This window comes from Polypterus senegalus, chromosome 3 (assembly GCF_016835505.1).
Source record: "Polypterus senegalus isolate Bchr_013 chromosome 3, ASM1683550v1, whole genome shotgun sequence".
NCBI lineage: Eukaryota > Metazoa > Chordata > Cladistia > Polypteriformes > Polypteridae > Polypterus > Polypterus senegalus.
The window spans coordinates 218,056,266-218,079,785 of NC_053156.1; the positions used below are offsets into that span (position 1 = coordinate 218,056,266).

Sequence of the window (23,520 nt, forward strand, 5' to 3'; positions counted from 1 at the left end):
ATAACTTCCTCTGGAGTTTTAAGGCAGGACCACTATAGACCTGCAGTTGGCTGAATTGTCAACAATAAATTGGTCTCTGTGTCTTTTTGGTGTGCTTGTGTTTGTGTTCACCCTGTCATGGACTAGTGCCCTATAAAGAGTTTGTTTATGCCTTGTGTCCTATGCTGGCTGGGACAAGCTTGAGCCATCCCCCAGACTCTGTTCTGCATTACGTTGGTTTAGAAAATATGACATATTATGTTATAGAGTTCTAGCATATTATGGAGCACACCTCACACTCACACTCTCACACTAACCACACTCACTAGCACTTGGCCAACATACAGTTACCAATAAACCTAAAATACATGTCTTTAGGGAAAAAAAGAATACTTGGAGAAAATTGCTGGTACACACTTACTTGGCTGAGATTTATACCCTGGGTATATTATAAATCTGTTAATCTGTGCATTTAATAAACAGATTTTTCTTTAGTAAAAGATTATCGGGATAATATAATATATAATATAATATAATATAATAAATTTCCGTGCCATTCATTCCTGTTCTAAGCACTCCATAATATCGTATCAAATCAGTCTCTTAAAGAACATATTACTTGTGTATTCCAGTTTCAGTTCTCGACAGTTTCCTACTTTTTAGAGACCTTTTAAACTAATGAAACCCAGTGGAGAGCGATCGCACCGACGAGCGGGCCGCGGAGATGCCCCTTTAAGTCGCTTGTTTACATTTCTGTCGCTTGCCCCTTTAAGGGGAGGTGGACGGAGACGGTCTGGAGAGTCAGCGAGCGAGCTGAAGCTTCACGATCCCGAACGCTTGTTGTGAGTGGCGCATCGGCGGTGACCGCACGCGAAGCTTTCCTACTGGATAATTCCCTTTGAACCCGTGCGCTAACCAGGAAGCACGAGAAGCGCACTACTTAGAAAGTAAACAGAGGCGGGTGCCATCAACTGTCTGGAGACTCGGGGAAGAGCCGCCTATCAGTGGTTGCAGAGCTCAGGAAAAAAAAAAACAAGAGAAGAAGGGAAGGTTGCCAGCTGAAGAAGAAGCAAAGCCGACAAGAGTTGTTTTCCGAGTCGTGGTGAGTGGACAGTGTTGGTTTAAACTTCATCCAAGCGGCAGTTTAGAGTTACGTTTTGTGCTTTCCTACTTTGAATGCCGTAGAAAGTGAAGAAATAACCAAAAACGACTTATTTCTGGCACTGCCCCCGCTTTTCCTTTAGATATTTGTTTTCGTTTTTGTGACTCTACTTTAAACCGGGCGCGCTGGCATTTACTGCGATTACCGGCCGGCGATCACTGGGAACCAATTTGGCAACGCAGACTGTGTGCCTGGGTTTCCCTGTGACCGGAATGTCGCTCTTGAGACTTGAACGAGTCGCGCGTGTGGGCACTCGCACCTTTCCGTCTCTTCCACTCACACACGTGTGATGCTTATGTGAGGCGATGGTTTCTCGTCTGCGCTTGGGCTTTTACAGTATCCACGTCAGTGCCGAAACACTGCCTGCCTAGCAGTGTGAAACGTGCACTTTATAACGACATTGCCCTGAAGGTCTGTCACACCTTTTATGAAGGTGAGAGCTAATCATCTGGGATACTAAAAATGTAATACAGTATTTTAAACTTTTCATCATAAGTATTTTGTCGTGGTTCTGTATCAATATAGCGCTGAAGTTTCTTTATGCATTTCCTTCCATTGGCACTATGTAAACCATGATCAACTCCAGCTCCTTAAGCAGCAGTACGCGAGGCTGCCTAGTGAATTTTCCGAAGACTCACTAACTTTGAGGTATTTATTTGCCTTTCTAACTTGTAGGCTTAAACAAATTAACACTTACATAAGTAGAACATACCTTTTATTATCATCACCATGTCAAATGCTTTTTATGTGAGAAGTCATGCATGATTTAAGAAACCTTTATTTATTTTCCTTTGCGAATAGTACTGCATGTCACAGAAGTGAGCCTATGATGAGATTTCATCTTTGTCATTTCTACCTCCGCTCCTTTAACGCAGCCTTTGTATGTATACCCATCTGAAAGATCCAAACAAACTGGACAATTGTTAAACAGGTCTATTGATATGAGGACATGTGCTTGTTCTCTGCTAATGCCTGCATAAACTACACTCGTTTTTTTAACATACTGTACATTTCAGTGAAGAACACAAAGCATCCCTGAAGTTCAAGAATTAGAAGAGCTCTATTTACTGGAATATTTCCAACTTTAGCACAAATCCCTTCAGTTGAATGACCATGTCATAAAGATTGCACACATTGTTCCCATTTTAATATTAATGCTCTTTTATAGATAATCAGCCTGATTAGCTTTTTTTTTTTCAATTTTTCATGTATTACAACAGAACATTCATGATAGGCTTTAATTTGTAATGTAAATAAAAGTGCAGGCCATTTTACAAGTGGTACCACGTCAGTCCTTTCAATGATGTTGGAGAGACCTTGATGTTACGGGTGGATGTGATTCAGCATATTCTGTCTCTTTGATTCCTGATTAATGTGCTGTCTAGTTCTCCATTCACTGGGTGGTGCATCGTTCATCACATACTGTAAAAGTATTGTACATCAGATGATACACTCTTGCTCAAGCTCTGGCTTTCCATGCTTTTATATTCTAAACACTGTTTGTAGCTTTCTCATCTTTCAAAGTGCCTGCTTTTATTTTGTCTAGCTTGTCTGGCAACACAGCCAACCTGTCAAATAAGGCTTTGGTGTAGATGGCAATGTCAGCCGCAGTACTGCTTTTGTTTTTATCTGGAGGACTGCATAACAATAGACATGTTTATGCTATGGGTAACCCCGGATTTTATATTGCTGAGTAACTGCGGAATGAGTGCTGCTGGATAATCCCAAATTGAATACTGCAAGGTAACTCTGGACTGAGTGCTGCTGGGTAAATCTGGACTCAATGCTGCTGTTGAACTGTAATCTGAAGTGCATCCACATCTGGTGGCTTGATTTGTACTTGCACGTTCTGGCATAGAGCAGGGGTTGATAAAGTGAAGCGTATGCTACAGCAGACATCAGTGAGGATGGATGTAAAGTCGTTGAGGTTTATTGGGTCATTATTGTAACATGTACAGAGTATCGTGAAATTCTTACTCGTATGTAATAATTAGTGTGCAACGTGTCACCTCTCCCATATTTAGTGAGCATAACACCTTTAAATTGAAACTACTACTGTCTTGGCCACTTTTTTCAGCTATTATATTGAATTTATTCTATTCATTCTTTCCCTAAAGGGGACTGTTTAACCTGTATTTGGGCTGTATTGTCATATCTCAATTTGTAACCCTTTCTATCTTTTTGTTTTGGATGTGTTCTGTCTCTGGGAATGTCAGAGGAGTGGGACTTTTGTGAAGCATGGTCTAGCCTCACTTGGGGAGGCAAATTGGGGAGGGCTGGTAGAGATAAAAAGAGCATGTTTTTTATTTATTTTTTACATCAACAACTGTAAGTGCCAAAATAATGATAGGTTCCTTAGCCTTGCAATAATATGATACCAAGGTTGAAGCTATTGTATGAAACAATGTACTACTACCTTTATATGAGATTACAACATGTCCTCAGAAACTGTGTCTCTCTGATCAAACCGTTAACTTTGTAAGCTGGAATGTCAAAGGTCTCAATCATGATATAAAGAGAAAATAAATATTTTCTCACAAAACAGGCCTAAATGTCAAGATAGTATTTTTACAGAAAACTCACTTAATAAGTAAAGACCAGTTTTGGTTGCAAAGTGATTAGATTGGCCAAATCTTTCACTCCATCTATACAAAGAAAAATAGAGGTTTAGGAATCTTAATACATAAAACAATCTCCTTTAGTATCAGAGGTAGTATCTGATCCTGAAGGGTGATATGTCATGGTGATGGGTAATTTATATTAAATCTAAAATCATTTTGATAAATATCTATGCACCTAATGTGGATGATAGAGATTTCATCCAAAATGTATTTGCATTTATTCCTAATGTAAACACTCATACAATTTATAATGGCTGGAAACTTTAATTGTGTTTTAAATCCAGACATGGATAGGTCTTCAACTACGGTGGTGATAACATCTAATACTGCAAAAATAATCAAACAATTTGTAATGGATCATAACTTATCAGACCCATGGAGATTTTTATTGGGTGGGTTGAATTCTGGTTTATTAAGTTTGACTTGATTTTATGTAATGTTATTTTCTTTGTTGTTTAAGTTAGACCTGATCATATGGGGGGGGTTGGGGGAATAGGAACTCCTGCCTTCCTTACCTGAATAATCTCGGAAAAATGTATATTACATATATTACGTTTTACTTCTTTTTGCATTTTTTAGCATAACACTTTTTGTAATCCAATTACTGTGCCTGTATATGGTGTAAACCAGTGGTGACCAACTCCAATCATGAAGGGTCATAATGGCTACAGGTTTTCATTTTAACCAGTTTCTGAATTAGTGACCAGTTTCTGCAGCTAATTGATTTGCTATTTAAGACTCAGACCCTTTAGGGGTGATCAATATTGGTCCTGCATGGCCACATTGGCTACAGGTTTTTAGTCTAAACCAATTACTTCATGAGAAGTCATTTATTGCTGATGAAGCACTTATTGCTCAAGCGAAATTATGCTTCATATTAGTTGTCTTGCTTGTTAAGATTATGACCCCTTAACTATTTATTTTAGCTGTAAACAGCTGCATTCATTGTTTTTAATTGCTCATCATTAGCAATAAGTTGCAAATGACAAAGAAACCATTTCTCCGTCTAGCTTATTTCCATTTTCACCTATGTGAATTTATCTTGAACCATTAGGTTTAATAAAATACTTAGAAGGAAATGGAAGACAAAGTGAAGAACTTAAAATTAGTCTTCTGTTTTAGGCTTTATATCATTTGGATGGTGATATTACAAAAAAAATTATATAAATATAATAAAATCCGTGATTTAAGAATGACTTGCCTTTGCAGAGTTAAAATGCTAAAAAGACATGAAATTAAAGAAGACCTGTTTCTAATTAAGCAACTGGTTTGGAACAAAAACCTACAGCCACTGTGGCTTTCCAGGACTGATGTTTATCATCCTTGGTGTAGACGTTTTGTGGTGACAATCCTTTAACTTGTGGTATTACTACTGACCGTTCCTCTAAATATTTAAAATACAGTGACCATTAATGCACACCCAGCTTACCTTTAAGGTCAGTTCATTTTATGCAATACCAAACATTGCTACAACCATACCTTTGTTGCCAATCCAGATGACCACACTCATCAGGAGATCTGTCTGCTCAACCCCTAATTTCTGCGTCTGTGAGTTCATCTTGAAAGTGACACATATAGTAAGCTCCAAACAGAAATGTCTGGCTGCTGTAGGAAATAATTGAGATCTGTGGCCAGTACCCTAAGGGCTCCCACACATATCAACTGACATGAATTACATGTAAAACAGATGGTTATCTTTTCATACAACATTTTTGAGTCTGCGGCACACATTGTATGTACTTGTTTCTCTCCTTGTTATGTGCATCCTTTTATAGGAGATGTGCAGTCAAAGTGCAAAAGTTTATACTAACACTAAAATATGGTGATGTACAGATTATTGAAAATAAGTAGACTCTGTCTGCGTGCACAAATGCATATTTGTGCACATGCAGGATATGAATTGTGGTTTATTTGATGTGAACAGTCTCTAGCATATTAGAAGAATATGGACAGGACAAATCACAGCAAGCCAGAATAGTAGCATCAGTTTGAGAATGGATGGCCAGTTCTGGAAATAAAACAAGGAATGGAAATACTGTAGCAACTCTATATACTTTCTGTGTTCTTTCAACTTTTTTCAAAATGTCTTGAAATCAAAACAGCATGTAATTTTCCTAATCCTTGTTCAAAAACTACTAAATGTACTTTATTTTCTTTCACAGAAATCTGCAAAAAAAAAAAACACTTCTTCAGTCTTCTCTAGTGCAGGTTTTTCTTTCCCACCAAACCACGTTGGCCTTGCTAAAAGTCTCTGATATCATATTTGAACTGTGGCCAAGTTTTTTTCAATTGGTCAAAGGGACTTGGATCGTCTTATCTGCTATTTAAACCTGCCCTTACCAGAGTGAGATTTTCCAAAATGTCATCGCGGTACCTAGTTTCAGTATCAGGAAGACTTCCTGAGAAGTACATCACTGCTTTCCATCAATGCTGGTGGCACCAGACCAGACCACTACATCTTCTAGCCTATAGTAACTCTTGCTACCTTTCCTACTCGGAGTCTTAGACGGTCAAGATGGATGATTGGTTATAGCTCTGGAGAGCTTTCTATCTCTCTGTCTCCTGTGACAAGATACATATCCATTCAGTTTTTGAGTTGAGGAGGGTACTCGGTGGTTCTCTGTGTGTTGCCAGGTTTGGCATTCCCAGGAAATTTTTACTTCAGCTACATTTGTGAGTGTTGAGACTTCGGCTGTTGCTCTTACCTTTTTGGAACTTTCACTTCCATGCCCAAGAGCGGCAACTAACAGTACATAATTTCCATAAAATTGGATTACACAACTTTCACAAACCCCAACAGTTAATTTCGGTTCATTCCAGAAGGTGGGTGGTCTCGGCAGCATTTATAGCAAAGCAGAAACAAACTGTGAAAAGGGAGCTAAACCATTGCATGGCCCACTCACCTAATACCAATAGTCAATTTAAACTAACATGCAAGTCATGCAAAGAAGTTCTGAGTGTCTGGAGGAAAACCTTACAGACACAAAGATAATGTAGAAAATCCATAAAGACAATAACCAGGGCACTGACTTTGAACCTAAGATGCAGGATGCATCACCAGTCACCATTCCATAATGCTATTGATTTCCTCAGTAAAAATTACATGCATAACAGGAATAAACTAGAGTACTATTGAGTAACATCAAAGACATTAAACAATTCTTGGGTACACAGAATGAATTAATAATATTCCACAGCTAAGGATGTTGGCAAAAGAGATCCATCTGGTATTTCAGATGCTTCTGGAGCAAACCTTATTCCAAATGGCATTTGCCTCCAACAATATTCTCCTTAGAATGTAATAAAAGTCGCAAAGTTTTATATATATATATATAAAATACCGTATATATAATATTTCCATTTAGTTTTATCACCTGCTGCATCAGTCTAAACCAGTCTGTGGGTTTTGTAACTTTTTCTGTTGCGCCATATTCTTTCATTCTGTATAATTCTCCTTTTGGTAAAAATAGAAAGGCTGCTTACTTTACATTCAGAGGAAATCGGAGTGTTTTATTTTCATTTAAAAGAATCTTGACCAGTTCAGTTTTTGCTATTCTAAGCTCTTCAAAATCTGCACAAACTTCCTTTGTTGTCAGTAAGAAGCTAATGCCTCATGTCATTGCTCTTTTGAACAACTACTAACCGTAAGGCTGATTACTACATTTATAGGAAATCAGTAGTCACTCTCTTTGTACTGTTTTTTCACCATAAAGAAAAGCTAACAATTTAATTGGCCTCTAGACTGTTTAACAATTAACCCATTTTGTCTACACTTGAGTGCGATAAAACATTTCTCAGTCATTACAGTAGTGTCAGCACCAGTGTCTTTACTCCATTGTTTTGGTAACCACACTGTGCTAGTTTGTCATGTCATGAATGGCTTTAGCATGGCAAATCTATTCTCTACATCCCTTCTTTCTGCAGTAAAAGGCACCTACCAGATCTTCCACAACGGCTGCCAAGTAAAACTTTATCTTTCTATGAATCACTCAGCTGCCCCCTTTGCTCTTCTTGCCCGTCTGGCTTCTTTCACTGTGCTGTGCTTGGATCACTTGAGTTACCTGCTGCACACTGTAGACTGCCTCCTCCTGCTGAGTGATCTGCTGTGTGAAGCTCATGTCTTGTCGCACCATCTGTGCTGCCTCTTGTTAGGTAAAGTCTGTTATCACATGCGCTCTTTTAGGCAGCTCTTTATCCCTAATTATCACAACAAAAACTTTCGGAATGTGTTCATTCCTCTACATTCGAAGGTGCACTTTTCTGACATTTGGAAGATTGTATGTTTAGGCCTGCTTATTAGGTGTTTGGATGAACATGTTTAGTCAAATATGATGATAGCAAAAAATATATTTTGGATGATAATACTCCAAGTTGAACTTGTTCAACCTTTTCTCCTAATTTTGGAGCAAACAGGTACCTCTCAAAACATTGATGGCATGTTTACAGTTTAAGGAGACTTTACTAGGTGAATGTATTCATATCAGGGATATGTATACCAATATGCAAAATGACAAAAGTAATCAATTAAATCAATAAACAAGATAATGTATAGTGATACATACATTTAATAATGTCTGAATTAGAAATGGTGAAGAAATCCAGTCTAATGTTGGTGGTATTAGCATTGCATGGTCTAGTTGTGGCCTGAGCATTTACATGCACATTCAGATTATGTGGAAGGTACAGTGGTGTGACAAACTATTTGCCCCCTTCCTGATTTCTTATTCTTTTGCATGTTTGTCACACAAAATGTTTCTGATCATCAAACACATTTAACCATTAGTCAAATATAACACAAGTAAGCACAAAATGCAGTTTTTAAATGATGGTTTGTATTATTTAGAGAGAAAAAAAATTCCAAACCTACATGGCCCTGTGTGAAAAAGTAATTGCCCCCTGAACCTAATAACTGGTTGGGCCACCCTTAGCAGCAATAACTGCAATCAAGCGTTTGCGATAACTTGCAATGAGTCTTTTACAGCGCTCTGGAGGAATTTTGCCCCACTCATCTTTGCAGAATTGTTGTAATTCAGCATTATTTGAGGGGTTTCTAGCATGAACCGCCTTTTTAAGGTCATGCCATAGCATCTCAATTAGATTCAGGTCAGGACTTTGACTAGGCAACTCCAAAGTCTTCATTTTGTTTTTCTTCAGCCATTCAGAGGCGGATTTGCTGGTGTGTTTTGGGTCATTGTCCTGTTGCAGCATCCAAGATCGCTTCAGCTTGAGTTGACGAACAGATGGCCGGACATTCTCCTTCAGGATTTTTTGGTAGACAGTAGAATTCATGGTTCCATCTATCACAGCAAGCCTTCCAGGTCCTGAAGCAGCAAAACAACCCCAGACCATCACACTACCACCACCATATTTTACTGTTGGTATGATGTTCTTTTTCTGAAATGCTGTGTTCCTTTTACGCCAGATGTAACGGGACAATTGCCTTCCAAAAAGTTCAACTTTTGTCTCATCAGTCCACAAGGTATTTTCCTAAAAGTCTTGGCAATCATTGAGATGTTTCTTAGCAAAATTGAGACGAGCCCTAATGTTCTTTTTGCTTAACAGTGGTTTGCGTCTTGGAAATCTGCCATGCAGGCGTTTTTGCCCAGTCTCTTTCTTATGGTGGAGTCGTGAACACTGACCTTAATTGAGGCAAGTGAGGCCTGCAGTTCTTTAGACATTGTCCTGGGGTCTTTTGTGACCTCTCGGATGAGTCGTCTCTGCGCTCTTGGGGTAATTTTGGTCGGCCGGCCACTCCTGGGAAGGTTCACCACTGTTCCATGTTTTTGCCATTTGTGGATATTGGCTCTCACTGTGGTTTGCTGGAGTCCCAAGGCTTTAGAAATGGCTTTATAACCTTTACCAGACTGATAGATCTCAATTACTTCTGTTCTCATTTGTTCCTGAATTTCTTTGGATCTTGGCATGATGTCTAGATTTTGATGTGCTTTTGGTCTACTTCTCTGTGTCAGGCAGCTCCTATTTAAGTGATTTCTTGATTGAAACAGGTGTGGCAGTAATCAGGCCTGGGGGTGGCTACGGAAATTGAACTCAGGTGTGATACACCACAGTTAGGTTATTTTTTAACAAGGGGCAATTACTTTTTCACACAGGGCCATGTAGGTTTGGATTTTTTCTCCCTAAATAATAAAAACCATCATTTAAAAACTGCATTTTGTGTTTACTTGTGTTATATTTGACTAATGGTTAAATGTGTTTGATGATCAGAAACATTTTGTGTGACAAACATGCAAAAGAATAAGAAATCAGGAAGGGGGCAAATAGTTTTTCACACCACTGTATGTTGTTGTTGCTTTTTTTTTTTTGCTGATGCTCTTCAGTTTTCTATTTTAGATGCAGAGCTAAATTTCTAAATGTGCATTAAGGCATTATATGTTTTCTGCCATGGTTTTCATTCAGAGAACAATTTGGAAACACAACGGGAGTCAAGAGTGGTGGGACTGCATTTTTAGCTGCTTTGATGACTCCTGGTGGCTGAACGACTTTTGAATGAAACAAACAGCATTCAAATATCTGTGCAGTTGTCTCTTGCCACATCCTTGAGTGAAAATGTGCTCTGACTGTTTAAACTCGGATTGGGTGATCAGAATTTAATCGGAATTCAGTAAAAAAATATAAAAGAACCCTATAGTCAGCTCCGAAATCATATACAGTGTGGTTGTTGGATGGTTAAACTAAAATCGGATCTGTGTCAGATATGTGGGATAAATAGGAATCTGGTCACACAAGTATTTTTATTTATGTTTTTGGACATATTTTTATCTGGTGTTTCATTTAATTTCCCTTTTACCAGTGTTCTTCTTTTTCTTGTCCTGAACTATTGTTCTTTTTGTTCAGTCGGAATTTCTTTCCATTATAGCAGTTACATACGTTTTCATTTATTTATTTATTGTGATGTTGCTCATATTGCTGTGGTTGGATGTGAAAATGGACAACCTCTGCTGAAGCAGATTGGTTACAGCAAAAAACTGCCCACAACATGATCTCAAATGGGACTGAATGCTGTGCAGAGTGGAGTCAGGACCTCTTTGTTTTTCCCAGTTGATTCTGGGGTTCATCAGGGGTGTGTTCTTGCTCCTACTCTGTTAATGGACTGGGTGTTGGGCAGGGTCATGAGGTTCAGTGGCTATGGGTCATCTGTTGGTGAAGAAAGATTCACTGATCTTGACATTGCTATTAATGCTGTGATCTTCGCTGAGTCAATGGAGGCTGTGATCAGGTCATGAGGTTGCCAAACAGGGTCCCGATTTGTTTTGTCGTGTGGTGGGTGTGGCAACGAGCTGTACCAGTGCATGCTCCTCAACCTGAACCTACCCGTTCTTTATTGGTAATGATATAATCTGAACGTTTTCATTTCAAAATAAACACTGCTGCAAAATAAGTTTATACATTTTTTCTTCATATCTATAGGAAAGCATTTATACTTGGGGTTAAGTCCAGCTTTATTCTTGTATGTCAAAAATGCTTTGGAATCTTTACTCTCATTAAAGAAAATAATAACAAAAATATCCACCAAAACAGCCTGGCTGCTTGCAAGAAATGTTTGAATGTTTTACACATAGGGCATAATAAAATAAGTAGTCAGCCAAAGGGACAAACCAAGTATTAGTAGTGTGTTTTGTGTTTCATCAATCAGTTTCTAACACAAAACTTCTTTTGCCTGTGTTGAACGTTGTAGAAGCCCCTTTTGGATTCTTTTTACAAGTATGAGGTTGAAAGTCAATAGGTGCTACCTAACCTTGACTGATGTTTTTTTTTTTTTTTTTCTCTCCATAATCGTTGGTGCTTTGTAAGCATTTGTACCCCAAATTAATGCGTTGGACAATAAGAAGCAACTGTGGTGTAATTTCATACATGGGCTCAAAATTGCAGACAGGCAACAAAATAAGAGGAAGTCATTAGAGGTCCATACACACAGAAAGAGAAATCTAGTCTTCAAGGGTTAAGACAAAATTATAACCTTCGGCCAAGTGAAGATGTTAGGAAGATGAGGCGTTTAGAAGTTCTGTGTGCTTGATCACTATCCATCCATCCATCCATCCATTATCAAAATGTGCTTGTGAAGTGTGGCTAATTCTAATACTTGGGCTGGTATGTTCAAAATGAATTGTTTTATCAAAGAGCAAGTGCATAACTAGAAAAAAGCATGAGATAAAGAGAACATGCAAGGGACGTTCAAAAAGTTTCCTCACTTTTTTTAACTCTATTTATTAAGAATTTCAAAAACAAATTACATCACTATTCTACATCGTCACCTTTGTTTGTGATGCAATTTTCCCAGTGATGTACAAAAGTTTTTTTAATGCTCAATTACTACTTCTCCCACCTTCACTGTTTCCAACGAAAATATAAAGGTGCAGAAACATTTTGAATGTTCCTCATACATTAGTGAAGAAAAATAAACTTGCCACCCCTCCTACTCCTTTAAAGCATAACTTCTGTGAGCAACCTTCTTATTTATTTGACAAATGACACTTCTAGCTGAAGAACTCCGATTATTCAGGAGACCTAATTTGTCATGGTCATCAGAGCTTGCTTTCTTTTGATGTTCAAAATTTGTTTATTTGGCCATATTTTGCCATAGAACACTAATTTTGCATATAAAAAGTATTCACCCCTTGGTAGTTTCCACATTTTATTTTAGTACAACATTAAATCAGTGTGGATTTAATTTGACATTTTCTGTTGATCAATGTCAAAAAAGCCAAAATGAAAACAGATCTCTTCCAAGTGTTCTAAATGAATTACAAATATAAAACACAAAATAATTGATTATATGCATTCAATCACAGATCAAAGGCCTAAAATGCCCCAAAAATGAACACTTACAAAAGTATTCTCATTTGCTACATCACAGTATTTTCTCATTCACACATATTAAGTAAGGGAATGGAGATCCTGAAGGTCACATAAAAGGAGCATGTCCACCATCATCTTTTTTTTTCTAAAAAAATATTAGACAGAAGGAAACATTTTACTAAGTGCTTTGCTAATTTTTGTAGACGGATAATAGTATTTGCATAGTTTACTTGAACTACAATGGTGCATTCAGGATTTAAAGAAAGCTATTGTTGAGAAACTAAGAAACAGCAGAGCCCAATACAAAGCAACAAGGATCTGAAGATATGTGCTACTGAATCTTTAACAATACCCAGATAGTGATATAAAAACACTATTGCCAGATGCTGTCCGTTTCATTCCTGTTCCACTTCTTTGGCTTATAGAAGAGGGTTTCATTTTCTGTCATGCATCTGTGATGCAGACTACCCATTGCTTGTCTGGTAGGAATGGCTTCACAGTTATCTCCTTGGCTTACAGAAGAGTGGCCCTTATACTGTATCTTAGAATGTGTCTGTTATCCGGCATTTTAAATAGCTAGTCAAGCCTCAGTCAAAATAAAAAAAAAGAAACTTTTATTTGTGAAAAGCATGAATTCAGTTCAGTTCAGTTTATTTTTGTATAGCACTCTTCCTGGAGTGCAGACGCAGAGCTCTGTGACAAGTTTACAAATGTAAACTTTAGTAATTATATACTGAAGACACATATTTGTTTAAACAGATAGTAAAAGGATATACTCTGAAAATGATTAACTTAAGTTGAGCCCAGCAATATCTGTCCATTAATTAATTCTTGAAATATAGCCAGTCGACAATGGAGGAAAGGAATACAAAAAATCCATTCATCAGCATTCCCAAAAGAAACTCAACCTCTGGGGGTACACTTTCAGTTATATCAGAGAAAGTCAAAAACAGAGGCAGACTCAGCCACGGTCCTGGAGATTTCAGCCAACTGTCTGTCCACACTGTCCTAGACATTTTCCTGTAAAATTGCTGCTGGGCTGTCTAATCTGGCCACAGAATCTGTAAATTCTCTTGATTCCAATGTTCCCAGTATCTCAGTTCTCTTTAACAAAGGCAAGTGCCCCAACAGGATACTGGGAAGAGAAACAGATAGAGGAATGTTTGTTGCAGTTCATAATGATTGTATTACTTACTGTAAACTTTTATACAAATGAGCAATAAACAGAGTTTCAGTATGCCTTGAAAATCAAAGGCCCCAATTGGGATATACTAGACTAAAGTAGTGTCCTGAACCTGCATTTAAACGCTAGACTGAAGTGGCATCCATTAAGCTGATGTCACACTGTGCCTCCCTCTAGTCATGGGGTATGTCTGGTTTTCTGACTGCAGTTGCTGATATCATCACCGGAGCATGTCAATTTATGTTACTGAAAATTGCTGCCCATATCACATTAAATGAATGAATGCTGAACTGTCAGCACAGTCGTGCTCGCACCTTTTTATGACAGCCAATATTGTGACGGAGCTGGTGCCATAAAGAGAGTTAACAGGTTTGTAGGTACAGTAAGTTCAGCAGATGTCTTTGCACTTTTTTTTCCTTATTCTGTTTTAGTACATAAAACACAAGACATTAGAAAGACAATCCTTTCTTCTTTTGCTAGGTTCAAAACTAAATATTTTTGATTCCCCATCACTACATTCTTTGCATTGTACTTCCAGATAAGCCTTCATTGATTGACCGCTTTCATGCACACAGAGCCCACCCCTATGATTAAAGATAATTAAATAGTTGCATAATGTGACATGAGCTTTACGTAAACAGGCAGATCATTCCAAAGCTTTGGAACCCAGTACCGAAAAGCTTGAGCTCGCCTTCTTATTTTGTTAATCTTTGAAATATTTAGTAGGCAGACATCTTGAGATCTTGATGCACACTCTGGTTTGAAAGTAATGATAAGTTCAATTAGGTATGCAGAGCTTTGTCCATTGAAGGCTTTAGATGTAAGAAGAAATGTTTTGAAATCGGCTCTAGGCTTACCTGGAAGCAAGTGTAATGATTTAAGAACTGGAAGTATGTGGTTGTCCTTTCTAGTTCTTATAATAATAATTCTTACTGCAGCATTTTGAAGCAACATAAGCTGCATATTGACCGATTTGAGTAGCATTACAGTAGTCAATCCTACTAGATATAAATATATTAACATCTTCCATTTTAAGAATCCTAATTTTCCTGTATTTTTTAAAATGGGGAAGAGACAGGTTTTAGTTAGCTTTATAATGCGTGATTTAGAAACATACTGATATTAAAGACAATAACTTGGGTGTTGATTCAATAAAAATAATGGTTAGTCTAACTGACTTAAAGTGAGATAATATTGTTGCAGCCTACATCACTTTGGGTCCTAATGTGCGATCCTGAGGTAGTTTGTCATGTGGTGGGTGCGCCACCATCACCTACATCATTCCTGCAAATAATCACTGCTTTTTCTGCATTCACATGCCAGAAGTTCCCATCCATCCACACTTTTGATTTACTTACACAATTAATTAATGATGACAAAATGTTATTTGGCCTTAAAGTAAGATATAGCAGGGTATTTTCTTCATTCAGCACCACTGCTTGTCTCTTTTATGTCTTAAAAGCAGAGCAAGATTGCCTTGAATTATTGTGAGGTCCCATAGCAGGAGACAAAATAAAGGTATTTTAAGCTGCTGGAGTGAATTGTCTTTTTGCAGGCAAAAACCAAAGAAATAAATTTAGGAAAAATCAATTTCCAGGGCCAAAAAAAAGGCAAAAGAAAACTTGTCAGGTCAGGTTGGGGAGCATGCATTAGTACAGCATGTTGCTGCACCCACCACATGATGAAACAGAACAAGATCCCAGTTGGCAACCCTCTCAGGCAGACATACTGTCCAGTCTCACCCTCTGGAAGTGACCATCTATCTGCTGCAGCCACGTGTTATGCGGCAGTCCTCTTGGTCTGGTCCAGCTGCTCGGGTCCTCAGCAATGAGGATCCTGCAAGCCAGATCACCCTTGGGAAATTGCGCCTCATGGCCTTAATGTCGTAAGTGACGCTCCCACACAAGGCAGGTAGTGTGCCTCATTTGGGACCTGAATCTTGCTGCTGATTTAAGTAAACCTCTTGACAAGGTCGATACTCTCTCCACAGACAGACTTACTGCTTGTGGCTGTGCCCAAATGGTCATTAAAGTTCTGGATCTTGGTTTTTATCCAGGAGACTTGCAGGCCCAGACACTCTAGTCTCCTCGCTGTGTCTTTCGAAAGCCCCCGAGCAGATCCTCCATTGACTTCACCAAGATCACAGCATCTTTGGCAAAGTCAAGATCAGTGAATCTCTCTTCACCAACAGATGCCCCACAGCCGCTGGACCCCACGACTCTGCCCAGCCCCCAGTGTATGCAAGAATTGAACAGAGAAGGAGCAAGAATAAACCCCTGGCAAACCCCAGAGTCAACTGGGAAAAACTCAGAGGTTCTGCCTCCACTCTGCACAGGTACTGGTACTGCGAGTGCTGTGCAGAGTGCAAAACAAAGCATGAAGTCCAAAAGACAAAACTAAGTTGAAAAATCAACAGCTTCAGATAAGAACTGTTTACTTTAACTAATTTTAGAGTCTTTTTTTTTTTTTTTAATGTATTTGTGATACACAAAAGAACACCTACAATGCTACATATCACCATTTTATAGAAGAAAGTCCACTGATCTGCTATTTAAACACATGTTAGCAACAGACCTCGCAAGTCAAAACAGCATGGCGGTGTTGCACAACAAGTGGACTTCAAAATGGCAGCCAAAACATAATGATAAAATATTTATGCAATATCAAATATAATATTAATTGCACAAATTCATAAGAATAAGAAAGTATAAATATCACTATGATGTGTTCATTTGAATTAACAATGTATTAAGCAATGTCAGTAAATTCCTTGAAATTATACGATTTTAGATATAAGATTTTCTTTTTCTTTGGAAATTACCAGGGTGGGTGTCCTGGGACACCTCACTTCCTCTTTGTTCATACATGCCTCAGGCTGAGCAATTCCTAGGAAAGCCTGCATGTGTGAAAGAGGCTCATGTGATGAGTTTGGTGACTTCCGTCTGACCTAGACAAGCATCGTATCACCATGGTTATCTGCAAATCTTATCGTAGAACAATGCTTATTGTTCTGTGCTTGGATCACTGACATACAAGGTAAACAATAAAGGAGACAGAGTATAGGATTGAGGGACCCCTATGTTTGATTGTATGCCAATTGACTTTGACAAACAGCATATGGCTAACTGAATATTGATATGGCCTTTCTTCTGTCAAAGTTTGTCTTTCTCTATGCACACAACATGAATTACAGTGTCTGTCATTGGAAAAAAGAGCACTTTGTACTGACTTTTACATTATTGTTTACCTTGGTGTTTTCAGTTGATCCTATGGGGAAAGCTGGATTAGTTTGTCACTTGGTAATGGTTTCATTCAAAGCATATGATTTTATTTAAGTCCACACCAGCCTGGATTGGAGAAAAGCCTTCACATAGCTTCACGCTGTGGGATAAAACATAGTTTAGAATGCAGAAACACAATGCTTGTGTTATTTGAAAAGCAAACAAAGAGAGCTGAATGTTCAAAGTTCAGAACAGAGAACAATATAACAATAAGACCATAAAACAGAAAGAAGACAGACATGACTGTCAGGTATTTGAACAGTAAACGAATACAATAGGGAAACAAAGCCTACCATTTTCAGTGTAGCTTGCAACAGGCTTAGAAATAGTTGGGATTCCAGGGCTGTCCAGCATGAGAGATGGAAAGAGTTAACTATTTCCAAGTTTTTCACAGGCGGCTGTTAATGTCTGTTAATTTTACGCTCTTGAACAGCAACAAATTAGCAAAAACAGTACATGCTAATTTATGACATTTTGGAATAAACTCATGCAGTGTCTACAAAATTGAAGAACTATCTGACTCATGCCAGTTTATCTGATGCTGTCCTGATTATAACTTTGTTCATTTGTAGTACAGGCAACAGAAAAAATAAGCAGAAATAGAATGTATTACACTTACTATAGCTTTGAGGAGGTTATAATGAAAAAAATTCTGATTTTTAGATTTGTAATACTGCAAATTTCTAAAAATGCCAAATGTTTCACTTACTGCACTTGTTTGCTCAATTAATTGAAGAAGTTAATGAACATTTGTGGGAAGAAGTTCTTCTTCTTCTCCATCTTGATTCTTCCTTCCATGTTCTTACCATTACTGCCTTTGTGATTTTCTGTATGACTTAAAATAACTTTCTTTTTGTTTCCAGCAATTATGCAATTTTCTTTGAAATGTATTTCTTTCTGTTCACTTTTCCCCTGTAACAATCCCCCTAAACTTGAGGTGCGTATACTACATTGTCAGTTTAGTCTCACATGAAGTTCTTTTTATAACAGTGGCCATAGATTGTTTCTGACGTTCACCTCTCAAAGCTTGCAGTCACGTAAAGAAAAAACAAAATGTCAGCAATTGCATTGCAATATCCAAAAATACAAAAGAGAATGTTAACTGATCATTTTATGTATAGCCTCCATAAAAATAACATACAGAAAATTTTGCATACTTTCAAACACTGTATAAATTTTACACATAGTACAAACTGTAAAACATTACATTTAGCCTCCACACCAATATGTTTTTCCCACCCATATATACATAAACAAACCATAAAAACACTCAATACAAATTTACTTACAAAAGATACCTGTACAGTTTACCCCACATATACTGTATACATACTGTACATATGCACAAAACATTCAGTATGAACTTAGTGTGCGAAAGACTCATCTGATCAGTTAAACCCACATATATATCCATAAATATACACAAAAAACATTCAATTCAAATGTTATCTACATGGAACTCCAGGCATAATAATTCAAGATTAAATGGCGTATTGTCCAGGTAGGGTTGAGGAGGATGTAGGAAGATGACAAGGTGAAAGTTGCAAAGGAATGATGATAGGAAGACGGCACTATCCCAAAGATGAAAAACGTTCAGATCTCACCTCTCATTATCAGGTAGCCAGGGCGCAAGGACAGTCCTAAAAAGGTGTGCAGGTGGCCACTTTACCAACATTGTCCACGACAACAGCAGGCCAGTTGTTTAAACTTTTTTGGTTCAGCATTGATTGTATGTTTAATTCTTCCCTTAACAGAAAATGATGCCTGGATGTAGATTGGCCATCCTCTCTCCTTCTCCTCTTTTGAGTTTGAGACAGTCAATATTTGTCACATACAGTCTGTGTAGTATACTCCTATAAAATTTATGTGGTGGTGCTACACCACAAAGTGTTTGGTTTCAAAAGTTCTTGCAACTTTTTGTCTTCAAAATAGTTTGAGACCTAGAGAGATAGAGATCCTGCTGCTATGTAATTTGACAGCCTTTTCTTTGCAATACATGTTAAGAAACAGAGTGCCAGGGCCCTGAGCAATTTATTGCCAGTGACAACTTTTAAGGCAATAATTGAGTTGTTATTCCTTACTATGATTAAGACTATGTCCACACTAATATGTTTTTGTTTAAAAACACAGGTATTCGTCTCCATTTTGGCCTTTTGGCCACACCATCCGATGTTTTTAACCCCTGGAAAACAAGACTTTTGAAAGCACTCTTGAGAGGTTTAATATTTCTGAAAATGGAGGCTCAGTGTTATTATGTGAACAGGATAAAATGCAGGATTTTGAAAACACAAACTCTAATCGTGCTCTGGTTGATTCATCCTTATTACATGGTCAGTCCCTTGATTAGATTCTGCTCATTACAATATTCCATTCCCTAGCTGGAGTTGCATTAGTTTTGTTCTAATTTGGTTGGTATGTAGTTTTAGTGCTTCTGTCCTTTATCATATTTTTTGCCAGATTGTCAGTGGCTTGACCTTGTTCATGTTAATTGTAAGCCTTGACCATGCGTATTCTTCAAACCTGAGTGCAACTGCTTTATTAGCCAACTAAATTTATACATTCAAGGAATTTCACTTGATGCTTACTTATATTGACACATTAAATATAGGCAAATGAAACAAACTAAGGGCATTTTAATTAGAAATTATGATTATAGTTCAAGTACCAAATGCCAACAACACACAATCTAGTATAACTTGATATGAACTTTTAGAAATAGATCATAGGTTAATGAACCTTTGAGTGGAAATAAAAAGCAGTTTTTATGCTGTGTTGTTTTAACCTTCAGTGCCCTGTATAGTTTCCCAGAAGGGAGGGCTTGAAAGATGTGATGTCCAGGATGGAAGAGTCAGCAAAAACCTTGTTTGCACACTTCCTGGATCTGGAGTTCTATAGATCTTAGAGTTTGGGCAAATCTGCTAACCAAAATATATGTTGAAGCCTGACCTTGTCCTCAACACTTCTTGTTCCAAGCCAAATGGTTATTGAGGATGTAAATATGGAGTTAATGACTGCAGGTTTTAACATTCACAAAATAGAAGCGGAAATGAGTTAAATCTACTTCTCATTCATTAATTTGAAAGTGCTGTTATTTTCCCAAAACACTTAAGAACTATCTGATAAAGATCAAGCAAAACAGTTGATTTTATTTAGATTTTTGCTTTATAATGTGGATTGAACTAAAATGCAAAAATTCTAAATTATCTATTAGAGTATGCATTCTTTTATAAGTCTACACTGAGTGAATTCATTATGTTTACTGCATTGTTGCTTGAGTGATTGCAATTGACTACACAAATAGACAATATATGTTTTCAAAAAAAGTAAAAAAAAAAGTTGTCAGCAAGTTGATGGTTTCTGTGCAGTAGGCAGCAGAACATCAAGTTGACCCCCAAATCTTAATTCTTGTGATCAATGATTTCATGACTATCTGATGCTGTAACGTTTGACCTGGCATTGACTACAGAGTAACTGCTCCAGTGATTTAATTCCAGTAGGCTTTGTAGAGCAAGTCCAAACTGTTTTAATTTTGTTTCATTTTTAAAAGAATGTTGTTTTTTTTTTGTTTTTTTTTTTTTGTTTTCCAAGTTGAAGTTGCAACAGCATTAATCTGAATGACAGTTTATTCTTTCTTATGCAATAGAACAAAATATACGCACAAATATACAAAACTACGTGTTGTTCTACTGTTCTTTCTTTTTTTTGATTTTGGTAAAAATTTTTGTTGACTACATTTTATATTTTATTAATCTTATGTATTTGCATTTTCTTTTATTTTCATGTCGTCAGTTCGCACACTTCTCGAAGGTCTGGGATTTTTTGGGTGATTTCCTATGTAGTAAACTTAAGTTATAGCATAATGAAAATTACATAATTAGATTTGGTTCATGCGTATTGCTGTAGCGATGTTACAAAGCTTACAATATATTAGACTTTCACTGTGCAGGTGGAGCCAAAGCTTGGAATTATTCTAATGAAGGCCGATAGCTTTGTGATATTTGTTGAGATAAAAAGAGCCCATTTTTTTTCTAAAACATTTGATTTGTATATTCCCAAATCATCTTTCAATATAATTTACTCACTTTCCTGAAGATAATGCTGTTAATCTGCCATGTTTCTATTTGCCGAGGGTTTATATAGAAATTAAAACCCTTAAATATTATATTTTTTTAAAAATTCAGTTTAATCATTGCTGGTAAACCAAGGAGTGAGTACAATTGTTTTCCCTGAAAAGCACTGATACTAACCTTTACATACTATTCTTGTTTTTACATTTAAGTTTCTCTCTCTCTCTTTTTATAAAATATGCACACACAAAGTCCACTCACTCACCAACAAACATACCATTTCTAGTTTAGTTGAAAATTTGCCAGAACACTTCATCTGGGGCATTAGGTATTTGCTAAGAATGGACATTTGAATATTTTATTAGGGGTAAAAAAAAAATCTAACAAATTCTTTGATTGATCTAATTGAAATTTGGTGGCATTATAGAAAAAGAAAAACAGCTAACACTTTTTTTTTGTATCAGGCAATAATAATACTGTACTGAGTAGACTAACCGCGCGCTGTGTCCTTTTTCAACTCGGTGGTGAGACAAAGTCAGACAGTCAAAGTGTCACATATACGACGTGATTAGCAAATGTGCTGTAAAGCTCGAGTCTGGGTACCAACAGCTGTGGTTGTGAATAAAAGTGTTGTGAAGAGGACGCTACAATACATTTACAGGGACAAATAACCCCAAAATTAAAAATCTTCAACTCATTTCATAGGCCATCGTTTCTCAACCTTTAAGTATTTGCGACCCGAGTTTTCGTAACAGTTTTAATCGTGCCTCCCTAACGTTTTTTTGAAAGGAGCCCACTAATACCAATTTGTTCTTTTTTAATTAATGATAAATCATAGATGAATATTTTATTATACCTACTTAACGTTTATCGACATTTATCTAACTCTATATTTATTTTTCTAGTATCAGAATGTAGTTTAAGTTAATTTGTTTTGGCTTCAATAGATGTATTTTTCATATTTTTGATTCTTGTTTTCTTTTTTTCACATCTTTGTGCCCGCCTTTTTGTTACTTTGCGACCCCCCTAGGGGGGCCCGCCCCACAGTTTGAGAACCATTGTAAAAGGCCATGTAAATCTCCAACCTGTAAACTTTATTACTGTTTATAATAAGATAAGGTAAAACACGATTCAGTGTTAGAAGTTTATTGTCTGGCTAAGATTTTCTGGGTAAAGCCACATTCAGAATATTAAAAATAAAAAAGTAGGAGCTTTAAACATACAACTGATGAAAAACACAAAAATAAATGCATGAGTGAACATTGTAAAGAAATGAAAATCATAATTATCTAATCATAATAATAAAGGTAACTCTATAGTACTTCATCCCCAAGTTAATACACGACTGGTGATAAACTCAGAAACAAATCCTTGAGTGAACAAAGTAAACACCCACATCAGGAGCGGAGTTTGGTTCATTTGGCTTGATACCGTTGTCTAATAGGTACGTAGTACATAGTTAGATTTGTACTTTTTTATTTGACTTCTCATCATTTTCGATGTAATTTTCGTTGGAGTTTATTTTAGTTCTTGTTGTTTGCAATTTCTAGTTGCCCACTTATGTCAAAGTAAGCTGCTGTGCGCATACACTAGGCCTGTTTCAATTTTTATATTTTCATCTAAGCCCTAAAAAAAAAACTTTGTAATAGCACAAGGTTACAGATCAAATTATTATTTACATTAAAATCCAATTGAAGCTGCCATTTTACAAGATGCCCTGTAAATTTTTACCTAAAATTCCCATTATTCCTACTAATTAATAGTTTCAATTATAAAAAATGCAGCTTCCTGTAAAACTTGAGTTTTGCAATGACTATCAACAGAACACAAGATCAGTCACTACAATAAGTAGTGGAGAATTGTATGTAGCATGTTCAAAAGTGAGGAGCTCCAGGGAACTAATTATATTAGGCTCTGACTTAAAAAAAAACCAAAAAAAAAACTACAAATATTGTATACAAAAAAGAACTTGGGTAGGTACATAGTAATTCTGATACATCTGATTAACTGATGACACTAGAACTGAGACCCATTGTCTTAGAAAACTCCCTGGTAGATAACAGCTAGTTTTTTTAAAAAAATGCTCTCTTGGTGAAATCATCATAACAACTAGTTTTGTAATGAGGGATGCAAAAACTGGACTTTAGAAGCATAACCCTAATAATAAAAGAATGCTAAAGAAAAACAATACACATAAAAAACACTATCACAACATGTATTTTCAATAAAGTAGCTGGTTTGAGGGAAGAGTCATAGTTATGTTTCAAAGAATGTTAAGCAGAATTGGTGTATTTATTATTTTTATTATTTTAGTTCAAATGTATTAATGTGGGATGTGTACATAGTAATTAAAATTTCAAATGTGCTAAACTAGTTATGGTTTTGAAACAAGAAAATTAAATTCACTTTA

The 23,520-nt window shown here is 36.8% G+C and overlaps 1 protein-coding gene across 4 annotated transcripts in view; it reads left to right on the plus strand.

Moving 5' to 3' along the window:
* Positions 1–761: 761 nt before the first annotated feature.
* LOC120525853 (transcription factor SOX-13-like) overlaps positions 762–23,520 on the plus strand; it is a 186,389-nt gene continuing 163,630 nt past the window's right edge. For 2 of the 4 annotated variants that reach the window (XM_039748486.1, XM_039748487.1), the window contains exon 1: positions 762–1,081. The gene's annotated coding sequence lies outside the window, so the exon portion shown is untranslated. The remainder of the gene's footprint in view (positions 1,082–23,520) is intronic. The other 2 variants (XM_039748481.1, XM_039748485.1) reach the window with 1 other exon arrangement.